General features: G+C 37.3%; 1 pseudogene; it reads left to right on the top strand.

Annotated features, from left to right (window-relative positions):
• The first annotated feature begins 13,187 nt into the window (after nucleotides 1–13,187).
• LOC126472208 (5S ribosomal RNA) lies at nucleotides 13,188–13,305 on the top strand (annotated as a pseudogene).
• The last annotated feature ends 342 nt before the right edge of the window (nucleotides 13,306–13,647 follow it).

Here is a 13,647-nt window from a genome sequence, read left to right as displayed (position 1 = left end):
TATTGTAGGACTAATATCAGATATAATTACTGTAAAAAAAGTATTTTCTGCAACCCTAAGTGAATTTTAAAGATAAATAAAAGTAAAAGTTTCCACAATGTGCTAGTGAAGGGAAACAGTCAGATTGAAGTAATGTTGCCTTCTTAAATCTACTATATCTGTAACCACATGTACTGCAAATAAAGGCACTTTGTTAATTGTAGGCTGATGGTTTTCCAGTTGAGGCTATAATCCATTTCTGATCACAAAACACAAACTCTACCTATTTCTAATATTCTATAGTGTTACCAAACTGTAGATGTTGGGTGTTAGAAACACTGACTTGTGTACTAAGTTTAGTCAGAATTTAATGATAATCCATTTGCTTCAGTCATCTGTTGATGTTTACAAACGTATACAAGGAACAAAAAGGTCTCAAGATAAGTCCATATGACACACCATACATAATCTATGAATCAGTTATAGCAACCCTTAACTTTTGCTTGAGGATATTATGTTTAATGTAGTCAAAATCCTTAGGTAAGTCCCAAATTTTTCTCAATGGCAATAATTTGAAGTAAAATGTGACTCAGATGAATGTGAATGAAACCTGTTCATCTGGCATTGCTTTTCAAAATTCAGTCTGTATGTTACTGTGCATGTTTTTCAACATTCTCATTTTTCAGTTTTATGGCAGCAATGACATTGGTCTGTTATCCTTTACCATTGCTGTATATGCTTTCCTGTGAAGTGGCTTGAGAACAACATGTTTGTACAGAAATATGTTATATTTTAAATTTCACGAGATGTGTTGTGTGCATCTTTCCTGCATATTCCTTAAAAAATGCTTGAATTACTCAATTCCTTTTATTTTAGGTGTGGTTTTTCTCTTTCTGTTACTACAATGCAGGCCATTAAAACTTCAACACCATGAAAGTGGCATGGAACAGTAGTCAAGTGTACTATATATGTCACTATGCATACGATAAGCCTTTCAGCACAACTATATGATGTAGGTACGAGTAATGCCATCTACATTCTGTATGTAAGGAAAGATTATGCAACAAGTTTCTCATTCTGAAACTGCATTTGAATTTTGTACATTTGTGAGAAGATGGTTTTACACCTCATGTAAGAAGGAGAAACATCTACCAGCATGTGTCAGAATTTAACAACCACAAGATGCTATGCCCTATCAAGACCTCAGTTTACCATTGCACGATATTGCCGCTCCCATCAGTTGGAATACCGCGACTGTCATGCAAATATGGGATTGACAGGTTTGGTTGAGCCATGCTCACTGTTATGCGGAATATTGGTGGCCCGCTGTAACTGGCAGCTGAGAGGAGAGACATAGCATTTGGCCATGCAAGATCGTATGGCCACGTCATGTCTCTCAGTTCAGGAAACGGGACCTTTTATGGCAAGATGAGTATCTACGCGGACAGTATGACAGAGTCCAGAGCACTGCAGACTGTTAGCACCATGATCACTCTTTGAAGAGACTCCAAGGAGAACAGATGTTAACAGATTGTGTTCATGACCATTGTATGTGCCCAGCACCTGAAGTGATGGAATCAGGTGCCATCGAGTGCACGACACTGTCACCTCCAGTTTTTGTTGCCGGTAATAGGGCATCTGCCATTATATTTGTGACTGTTCAGACCAGTGGTCACTCCATATTCTAAAGGTCTCCGTGACACTATCTTTTGACTAGATAACATGAGATCACATGTCGTCCATGCTCTTCTGACCTATTTTGCTATGGAAGGTGTTGAATATTGCCCCGGCCAGCTCGTTCTCCAGTATCTCACCTCTCGAAAACATTCGGTCGCAGATTGCCGAGAGACTGGCTTGCCACCTCTCACTAGCCACTACAATTGACGAACGCTGTCACAGAATTGAAGCAGCATGGAATGACGTACTTACATCTGTTGCTCGAGACCAGTTCGACTCGATGCCCACCCAAGTTAGAGCTATGTTGCTGTCAGAGATGACAAATCTGTGCACCCTGTGTACCTTCAAATGAAATTTAGCCACAGATTCTCCCTACTGTACGTCCTATTATACTGCATACACAGGGTAAATAAAATTTTGTTGCTTGCCGTCCTCCTAGGTTCTGCAGTTTTAATGGCCTGCAGTTAATTTATGTCAAGCGCCGTGTCACTAAATGCCAGTTGTTGAAAGTCTCGACTGACTGATTTTGCACAATGATTCTGCTGTGCAAATGTGATATCGATGTCACTGATTCATGTTCCCATAATATGTGTTCCAAATTGTAGGAGGAATGGCCCTAGAATAGCTGTGCTCTAGAAAATTTAAATCAGTGTCTCCATGTAGTACTACTTCATATGTATAGGTGTTTAAAAGCTTATTAAAACATTAAGTTTTTCTGCAAGTAGCTGAACTTCTGTTTGGCCTAGTAACTGACATAAGTGACTGTCATAACTTCATGTTCACCTTCCTTGAAGAGCTGTTCAGTTCAGTTTGACAGCAATACCTGAAAATAAAAATGAACTTTAAATATTTGTACGTTCATTTTCTAAGTGATTTTTACATGGGCACTCTCAATACTGGAGCCCTGATTTCTGACTCTACTGTTTCCAGTCTGTTGCCGTATCATATTATGGTCCTCTGCAGAAAATTTCTTACAAAAAGGTACACTTCAGTGAGTAGAAATTTCATTATGTTACACAGCTGTCCACTGTGTACAAATTTGTCTTTTTGCCATCTGTGGTGCCAAAGAAAGTAGTGTTATCCTTGTTCAGTCAAACCCTATGATTTCACTTCTTTTGGCTTGTACTTTACTTGAATGACACTATTGGACAGAATAGGTTCCTACACCAATTGATCAACAGTCCACAGCATCTGCAATGGAATCAGGTATGTCTAGTCTTGCTATCTCCAATTTTGAATAAGTAATTTTAAAAAAATTGCAATAAGTATATTGTCTCCTTGCATCTCATTTGTTTAAGCACCAGAATTTAGGATTTTTTTAGCTTCGAGTAGTTTTAAATTACTTTATATTGAGACTCATCGGTTTGAGGAAGGGCCAAAGATCTTGTTGACAGAATAGTTATTTTGCATTGATGTAAGAGTAAAGGGTGAAAATATTTCTAAAAGGCATCATGAATCAATTTATGTTTATATTCAAGTGTAGTGAAGCCACACAATGGTATTTGAACAGGAAGAGTAATGAAGTGATGTTTACGATAAAGGAATATTCACTAATGGAATTGTACAAATTATCAAAGAAAAGACCCAAAACTTGACATTTTCGATTATCAAATAATATTGTGTCAGTGTTAAGAAGTAGTGATGGTAACATTTAACCATTTTAATTGTACTTAACACAAGTCGACAACGGGTTTTTAGAGACAATGCTCCCATCATGAGGTTGTCGAAAGTCAACACATGTAGTTGGTTGGTTGATTGATTCGAGGGAGGGCAAAACAGTCAGGTCATTGGTCCCACACATATAGCTAAAACACTAAAACCCTAATAAAACATTTGTGGCGTTTGGGAAATAAAAACACGTTGGACCACTGGTCCTCAGCTTATCTTAAGGCTGCTGGTTTCTGTTGTGAAATATCCCATCATGTTTGCCAATCTCACATCAGGCAGTTCCTCTTCAGCTGTGGGAATCAAGAGTGTCAATTTGACCATTCTGCTGATATCCAGGTGGTGAGCAGGTACTGCCTAAACCAAAATGCCATTCCATTGCTCACTTACTTTTCCCTCATTTCCAAAGATGCTGCTTGCATTCTGACATGTACAATTACTAACTCATGCCTGTTACATGGTGATTGATTTGCCTGGCTGTTCTGTTCAATGCATTAGTCACTGGCTAGCTTGCTGTTATATTTATGTCTTAGAATGATTAATTCATTACAGCAGCTGTAGGTATTCCATATAAGTTACATTTGCTGAATTATTGAACACTATTTGTGCATCCACTTTTGCATTTCTTGGGAATATACAAAACTTGTTTCTATGATTTGATGGTTATTGATAATTCTATTAGGGGCATATATGGAGAACAAATTGCCACCATTTACAATGAACAACCATAATCCTTTTCATCTTGCTAGGGTAGAAATGTATCTATGGCACATGCTGTTGCTGTTGCATCCAACATAAATGTTTTAGGAACAGTAACTATTCCATACATAATTTTGGGTTGTTCAATCATCTCTAGCAGCTATATGTAGTCTGCAGATGGTGTTGCTTCAAAATTAGCCTGACAAGACACAAAGGTGGGAGGAAGAATTGTTAAAAAAAAAAAAGAGCATAGAGCACAAAATTAGGATTATAAAAGAAAAATTAAAACATATGATTTCACAAAAAACATAAATTAATCCATATACACTAGTTTATTTTTTTTCATTTAATTATAAAAGAGAACTGGAATAATTAACAAAACTGTCTCTTTATCATGTTGTCCACTGTCATAAACATCCTTTTATTAGTTCTGCTGGTTGTCCCCTTGTCAATACCAATTAAGTCTCCAGTGGACAGAAGGAAATCCCCAGAGGAAAAGTATCTTAGTGTCACTAGCAGCTGGTTCATTGGTGGGACAGAGTCATTTCTGAAAGAAAGAAAGAATTGCATGAGACAATTTATATAACAATCCAAGACAAACTTAAAAACATTGCCTTTTTAATTTGTCTGTGAAATCTTGTAGGTACATAGAATGTACAGTATGACATTGGATATAATGTGACACAAATTTCTGTAGTTCTATACTGTCCAAACAGAACAGGACTGCGCCTGGTCAAAGACTTGAAGAAAATAAATACTGACAGCTGTAATTTATGGCTGTTGGTATTTATTTTCTTTAAGTAATTTAACACAGTAGGCCTACTGTCTCTATCATTATAAAACATAATTAATTGCTTATGGTTACAATACAGATTATTGCTACATTATTATTAGTATTTGTTCAGTGATTACAATGCTACTATGGTTTCAGTTGATAATACCAATTCATAATTATTGGTATTGGTTCATTATTATTTATCAAAGAACTCTGTCTGAAAAAGGTGTTAACACAAAAATGGCCAAGACTGGTGCAGTTTTTCAATTTCATTAGGTCTATTTTGTCTGCTAAATAAAACAAAGTGCTAACACTTGCCACATAAGTGAAGCTATTTTGGTACAAATGTTCATTTTCATGCACCTAGTTTATATACATAACACAGTAGTATATCATTCATGCAGTACTAATATCACATGCATATTACTACAAACAAACAGTATACATTATGAAACAATGAAATTGTCTTATCTGTCAGTCATATGCCGCAGTTCCTCACTTACAAGATATTAAGGTTGAAGTACAGCTCTTTTTGACAGATACAATCTAGATATAAATTTGGAATCATCTCATTCTTAAAAATAATTGTGGCGATATCTCACTTTTTTCTGCATTTTCAATCTAACAAATAATTTTGTCAAAATCTCACCACTACAGTCTGACTCTATAATTATTCCTGCATTGTCAAAACTTATTCTCCAGATAAACTCACTAGCCAGGTGTGAAATCGTCGGTTAAGTAATTCTGAATTTATACTCCAGTTATATGTTATTCCAGGGTGGTACAGCATGTTTTCTGTGCTTTTCTGAGAATAGAGCTTAACCGGCTGTTAACTGTAGTTTGTACAACTTGCTGTAAGTACAAAACAGAATTAGGCATTTAAAAACTCCAAAAATCTGTAAAAAAGTCTTGTTCCATTGTCTTTTGTCTGTATGATAAGAACATTGTCGAATTTCCTATTGTAAGTAACTATTTCTAACACTTTCAACAAAGTCGAATTTTCGTCCTTTCTTTTCTGTGTTCAGAATTTCTAAGTCATCTTGCCTTTAAAGGGAGGCCTGTTTTGTACACATCATTAGCTGCTGCAGATTTTTTGTCATTTCTCCTGTTTATTGATTAATTTATTTATCCAGAGATCATCTTATAGCGATGTAGGATTGGTAATCATAATAAAATGAAATTAAATTGTTCTAATGTATGTACATTCAGATTATATAAGTATGTTTTACAAGGCAGTCAGCTGTGGTCCTGCAGAAGGAACCATCCTAGCATTTGCCTGAAATTACTTAGGAAAACCTACATCAGGATGGCTGGACAGAGAAATGCCATCCTCTCAAATACACTGGGGGGGGGGGGGGGGGGGGGGGAATTGACATGATATCTTATAGGTGTGTTTCTACATCTGAAAGATTATGTATATTCAAATTTCATGCCAGTTGCAGAAGAGTGGTGTTAGTAATGCCACTATGAGGATGCAAGTCAGGTTTGTTTTAAATACATGCTGTAATGGTTGTGAGCATAGTTACGTTTGAGACTGGACGTGGGGAGTTGATGTAAGTCAAGAATGTCTTTAAGGCAACAAAGACACCATTGTTAACACCTCATTGAGTTTGAACAAGGTCATATAATGGGACTACAGGAAGATGGATGTTCCTACTATGATATTTGCAGAAAGTCTTGGCAGGGTTGTAGCCACTGTACACAATTGCTGGCAGCAGTGGTCACGAGAATGCTTGTTCACAAGAAGACCAGGCTCCAGATGGCCACATGGCACTACCGAGAGGGAATACTACCGTGTTCAGCGTATGGCTCTGGCACGTCATTTTGCATCTGCAGGAGCAATTTGAGTTAGTACTGCAGTCATGCAGCGAACTGTTACAAATCAGTCACTTCATGGACAGACACCCTGTAGCATGCATTCCACTTCCCCAAACTGGCCCCATTCGAGCAAGAGCTCATTGGAGGGCAGAGTGGAGGTCTGTTGTGTTTTCTGTTGAAAACTGGTTCTGCCTCGGTCCCAGTGATGGCCGTGTGTTGGTTAGAAGGAGGCCAGTTGAGGGCCTGCATATAACCTGTCTGCATGCTAGACACACTGGACCTACACCTGCGATTATGGTCTTGGGTGCTATTTCAGATGACAGCAGGAGCATTCTTGCAGTTATCGCACGCACTCTGACTGCAAATTTGTATGTCACTCTGGTGATTTGACCTGTTGTGCTGCCATTCATGAAAAGCATTCCAGGTTTTTTTTTCTATAGGCTAACACTTGCCAACATACTGCTGTTGTAACCCAACATGCTGTACAGAGTGTCAATATGTTGCCTCGGCCTGCACAATCTTCAGATCTGTCTCCAATTGAGCAAATATGGGACATCGTTGGACAATAACTCCAGCATCATCCACAAACAGCATCAACTGTCCCTGTATTGATCGACCAAGTGCAGCAGTCGTGGAACTCAATGTAACAAACTGACATGCCCTGTACAACTCAGTGCATGCAACATGCTGGTGGTTACAGCAGTAATTAATGTACGAGCATTCCACATTTGCGATGGCTTATCACAGACTTACATTAACTTGTGACCTTGCAATGTTAATCACTTGAATATGTTACCTAGACAAACATATTAATGAAATTTTGCTACTGTACATCAGTTATATTTTGGTGTTGTGATTTTTTTTTTGTCAGTGTCTAAACCACTTCACTGTCTCATTTGGTTGGTCCCTATTATACAACATTATTTTGATCATACACAATTTGTATCAGATAATTTATATATAAAGTGTAGTTTTGCATCACCAAACACATCCGCTGGTGACTCCAGGACCACAAGCATGCATGTCTCCATGTCCTCCTTCAGTCCTTCTGAAAAACTGAGTCAGTATCGCCTATGATGAGTGTAATGTTGAGCCCAGGAGAATGACAAGATGTTAATATTATGCTATGTAGATCTTGGAACATGAATTTAATGTAAAAGCAGTTCATTGTGATCATGTACTGTAATGTAGCAGGATGTTGTAGTCATCCTCTTTTGTTATTAGCACGTACTCTGAGTTCTCTAAGTAATTTTTAATTTGTAGTATGATTTACTTATGAAGGTTGCTTTAACTGCCTTTTTAAGTAGACGTATTTTAGTAAGCTGTTTAAGTTTGGTAAATGTAAGTCCAGACTGGCTCTGGTTCCAGGATTATGTATACAACTATTAGTTGAACATTTAGCAGTATAATGCTTGATGTGCACAACAGATTGGTAGATGTACTCACATGGTGCAGTAAGGATGCCCAGCTCTCTAAATAACTCTTAACAATGAGCTCGGCTACTTCTTCTTGTTATTATTCTTATGACCCTTTTTTCAGTTTAAAAACTGTGTCCACGTTTCGTGCCTTCGCTCCCCAGAAAAGAATCCCATAGATAAGAATTTAATCTACACAGGAATACTATGCCACAAGACACTGGCTATAACAACAGATGATAAACACCTAAGAACATAACGTGCTGATGACATTCTTTTTGCTGGTTTTGATAATCTAAATTCATTTGTGAAAAGTTGTGCTTGTGGTTTTCCCTCTTTATGCTGAAGTGCGCACTGGTAGTTTCCTTTATGTTAAATGTCAGTTTGTTACATAATGCCCAACTGTAAACATCTTGGGAGTTTGATTTGTTTTCTCTAATAGGAGCTCTGATGTTTTATCAGTGACTATGATGTTGCTGTCTTCAGTGAAGAGAACTTGTTCTCCATGTCATATACTATCCGGAAAGTCATTTATATATTAAGAACAGAAATGGACCCTTAGGAACACCTATGTTTATGTGTTTATATGTTGATGTGTTTCTTGTGCATAGTACAGAGTACATGATTTTAGCCTCTTTGATGGCATCAGAAAGGATATTTTTAATACTGCTTATAAAGCCCCATTAGTTATCACTTAGTGCTAGCTCCCTGTGAGATCTCTAACCCTTGCATTAGACACTTTCATCCTAAATAGTCGCTAACCTGTCTCTCAGCATCCACTATTGTCCCTGACTCACTGCAAAAGGAAAATTGGATTCATAGTGTTGTCAGAATATTTTTAGGAAAGAATTAAATGTCTCATCTGATGTGCATCTTTGGCAAATTTCTTTCCATTTTTCACGTGGTAAATTCTCTCTGAGTAGTGTAACCGAGATAGCATTTACAATTCTCTGGAACTATACCTTTTCCTTCTAAGCTAATTCTGATTGATTCGATGTTCATTTCTGTCATTTGACTGTCATGATCAGATAAACCTTTTATTATGAGATTCATCTATTTAATAAAATACAGTTGGACTTAGAAATAAATAATCAATTTATTTTGCACTGTGTATTTCTATTGTCATTGGAAACCAAAGGTTTTCTTGATCATAATTATTTTACATGATATTAGACTTAAAATCTGTATGTATAATTACTTCATAGTTATTTATACTAAGCCTTATTAATATCATCTCTAATTGTTTGTAAAATATCCTATTGGTAGCCTGTACACCACAATTCTGTATGTTTCCAAGCCAATTACTAAAGTGAAGTGCTTGAAGAACTGTGCACTGTGGTACTGGTTTAGGTCAATGGCTTAGGTCTTTTTTCCACTTCTTGTTTAAATAGCCACTCCCCTTTCCTTACACAATTCCTACCTTCTTATTCTTGTTTCAAATGGGCCTACTTTGGACCACACTTGTTCTGCTGTTGGACTTTGATCTTTGCCCAGTACTGTCACATCCTCTGCTGATGTAACTCCTTCCCTTCTTCTGCCCAAGGGGTACTTTTCCTTCAGGGCTTTTTCTGAAATCCTCGGACTTCCTTCAGGGTACATCTCACATGCTGTCTGTTCTGGAGATCAGTTATTCCCAGTTCTTTATTGTCCTCTTCATTTTCTGTCAGCCAAGTTGTGTGAACCTTCTTGTTTTGCCAGAAGATGGTTGGTCAATCTGTTTGGAGGCAATCTTGCAACATGGCTATAGAAAACTACCCTTATTTTTCTTGCACAGTCAGAGAGCCTCTTGATATGTTCATAGAGCTCCAAGTTATGTTGCCTTCTGAATTCCCCATCTTCTTCTACTGGGCCTAGGATCTTCATGAGGATTCTCCTCTCTCTGACTCCCAGACCTCTGCAGCCCATGGAAAGATATTCTGTGGCGTACAAGGCTTCTGCTTGTATGACTGATATGTAGTGCTTAAGTTTCAGGTTGTGTTACAGGCATTTTTTGTTGTAGCTGTTCATAGTTAGTCAATAGGTTAGTTCCAACTTGTTGACTCTCGTGGATAATGACATTATTTCTGATAAGTTGGGTTCAAGCCATTCGATGAGATACTTGAACTTATCAGTCCTTTTGATGTTTCCCTGGTCTAGTAACATCTGTCTGTTAGCTTCTTTGATGCTGGCGAAGAACTCTGTTTTCTCCAGCGACGCCTGAAGACCCACTTTCTCTGCCTGTTTTCTGAGGCAGTTTACCTCCACTTTCCCTGTCCGTTTTCTGAGGTAGTTTACCTACACTGTTGCCATTTCAAGAGAATTAGCTATCAGTGCCATGTCATCTGCAAAAGCCAGGCAACCTACAATCAGTCATTTGTTCTTACAATTCCTATAGTAATATGATACCAGCTTATAGCCTTCTTGGTGCATCTGTTCAGTTTCTGTGACTTCCAAGAATATTATGCTATGCATAGTGCAAGAATTGAGTCTAGAATCATCTAGAGCGGCGCAGTCTATTGCCTGATGAATTTTTAGCAGTTCTGAAGTGAATGTCATGAAGTGTTTCCTTCAGTTTAGAAATTGAGTTGAACTTACGAGGGTTTAAGTCAAAGGAATGCAGTAGGTGGTATAGCACTTAGCAGCCCGATCAGTCAAACAGATCAATAACAGCTTTCACTGTACGTGCTTGAGCATTGTCCTGCAAAATGATGGTCAGATCCTGCAGAAAGTGTCATCACTTCTGTCTTTAAGCTGGTCATAGGTTGTGTACCAAAAATGAACAGTGTAGAGACAGAAGTTCAACTCAATTTCTAAACTGAAGAAAACACTTCACGGCATTTGCTTCACAACTGCTACAAATTCGTCAGGCAATAGACCACGCCGCTCGAACTGTCAACACAACTGGCACTGCTAATAGTATCCTATGACTTCCACATTGCTGACAACAGGTTATACACAATGCTGGTGACTGCTTTGAATGTCAGTAAAACTTTGAAACACTTATCTATTTTGTACGAGCTGTAAATAAATAGTTGCCACTATGAAAGTTCCAAACCTCGTATATTTTGTGGCCGTGTCAAAGTCTTTGATTGTGTGGATTCTGCCTGGAAAAATAAAGTGTTATGTCATTAATTGCATCCATCTTGCATGGGTAGAGACACTTTTAGAAAGTAGAGGATTCATTGACAGACTGTATAACTGGAATGAAACTAACCTCTGAATGGGGGAAAAAACTGTGAGCTTCCCACAAGGATCAAAACTGGACCAACTCTTTTTCTTAACCTACATAAATAAACTTCTAATGACCTTAAAGGGCAGTTCAACTATAATGTTTACTGATGCCACAATAACAATAATAATCAAGGACGCAAACTCAAACTTGTCTAACACAGCTCAGATGGTAGCCGAATAGGACTGCAACTTGTTCACAGCAAACAGTTTAAGTCTTAATCTCACAAAGACTCCTATTATGTGGGTCCAAAAAATGAAGGTGACTTTCTAGCAGCAGAATCGGGCATTAAGGAACATACACTAAATGAAACTCTGTGTGTAAATTTCCTTGGGATCAATCTTGTCAACACGTTAAAATAAAGTCAACATATAGATACAACAATCAGGAAGCTCTTATCAGCATGTTTTGCCATTAGAAGCATCTCTCATTTTGTTGACCTAAAGACAAGAGTGCTGCCTTGTTTTGCATATTTGTGCTCCCTGTTGTTGCCAAAATTATCATCCGAGATGGTGCACCTAAAGTAAATCGTGTTTATTCATAAAAAGCTTGTAATAAGCATGTAATGTAAAGTAGATATCACATGCATACATAAGCATCCTTTGTGATTTAGAATCCTTACACTCATTTCTCAATACATTTACCTGTTAATGAACTTTGTTATTGACACTAAAAATCATTCATTTAAACTGTGAGACACAAAAATAATTTTCATGTTGGCTTTGCTTCCCTGTTTTGGGTTCAGAGTGAACTTGCATACTCTAGTGCAAAGGTAGTCAACTATCCCCCACCTAATATAAAGAAAGAAATTGGGAATTCCAATTAGTTCAAAATGAAATTAAATATGTACTTCATTAGTCTCTCTTTCTATGTATTATCTGAATATCAACAAATAAGAATTTAAAAGTTCTCTTAGCTACAAGGCAAGTTTCACTGTGCTTTGTAAAGTTGTATTGCAAGTAGTAATGGAGTGCAAACAAGATTAATTATTTAAAAACTCACATTCTAACAGGAAACAGACTCCAAATGTTTGTTTAATGCCCATCTGCAAGTCACACAGTAGTAATCTCTGTGAAACTTCAAGCCTCTGTCCACTATTTTTATTCATACAAATAATGAAAATCTTTTTCGAGATAATTCAGGTCAGGTAAATGCACTCTAAGAGAATGTAACTGATAACTATAAAAGATATTACTCATATGTATACAACAATTGGGAACTCTATACTGAATAAAAGTGGAGGTGAAAAGTGAAATAGATATTTTAAGGTGTATGCCATACGTGATGCCATTATTGAAAGTCACAGAAATGGAACAGTCAAATGAAGCATTTTAAACAAGTTCATACTTTTTTTAAGAACATAGCTTTAGTATGTGAAGAAGTTTTATTATTAATGATATTTCATTCAAGACACTAACTTACAACATTTTTTCAGACTCATTCCATTGCTCATAAATGATATCTATTTCATTTTGCATGTTGAAATACAATTTGCAAAGGTATTCCTTTCCAATCATTATTTGGATTTAGGTATCATATTCAATAACATATGAACTTTACTTGATGGGTGTTTTTCTTTTCATCTAAGTGCAGTAGCACTGTAACTCCTATATAAAACGATTAATGAGACTCAGAAATCTATGGAAATAGTTAATTTTTTAAATATTTTAGGTGTAGAACATAGGTTCAGTTTTGTCATGAGCATTTATTTTGAGATTTTGCTAAAAAAAGATTGGAGAAGTATAATAACCCATGTACAAAAACAGCAGTAATATGTATATTTGGGATACCAATCACATAAATATAGAGTTCTATGATATGAGGTGACTTCTGGAATCAACAATGAGCTTCATTATGTTTGAAAACCTTGGAATGAAAATATACTTTTTGAAAGTCTTCAAAACTGTATATTCACGATAGGAAAACATTATCATCAACCATAGAAATGTACGCCAATGGCCTTGCCACAGTGGTAACACCGGTTCCCGTCAGATCACCGTAGTTAAGCGCTGTTGGGCTGGGCTAGCACTTGGACGAGTGGTCATCCGGCCTGCCAAGTGCTGCTGGCAAGTAGGGTGCACTCAGCCCTTGTGAGGTAAACTGAGGAGCTACTTGACTGAGAAGTAGCAGCTCTGGTTACGAAAACTGACAATGGCTGGGAGAGTGGTGTGCTGACCACATGCCCCTCTGTATACTCATCCAGTAATGCCCCTGGGCTGAGAGGATGACACGACAGCCAGTCGGTACCATTGGGCCTTCCAAGGCCTGTTCGGACAGATTGTGCATGTATAGAAATATACAATGATGAGCCAAGACATTATGAGCACCTTCTGAATAGTATGTTTGTCCACCTTTGAAATGCAATATGGCAGCAATTCTGCATTGCAAGGATTCAACAAGTCCTTATTAGG

This window comes from Schistocerca serialis, chromosome 3, assembly GCF_023864345.2.
Source record: "Schistocerca serialis cubense isolate TAMUIC-IGC-003099 chromosome 3, iqSchSeri2.2, whole genome shotgun sequence".
NCBI classification, from domain to species: domain Eukaryota; kingdom Metazoa; phylum Arthropoda; class Insecta; order Orthoptera; family Acrididae; genus Schistocerca; species Schistocerca serialis.
Note: the sequence above shows the minus strand (reverse complement) of the source record. Positions and strands in the feature narration are given on the sequence as shown.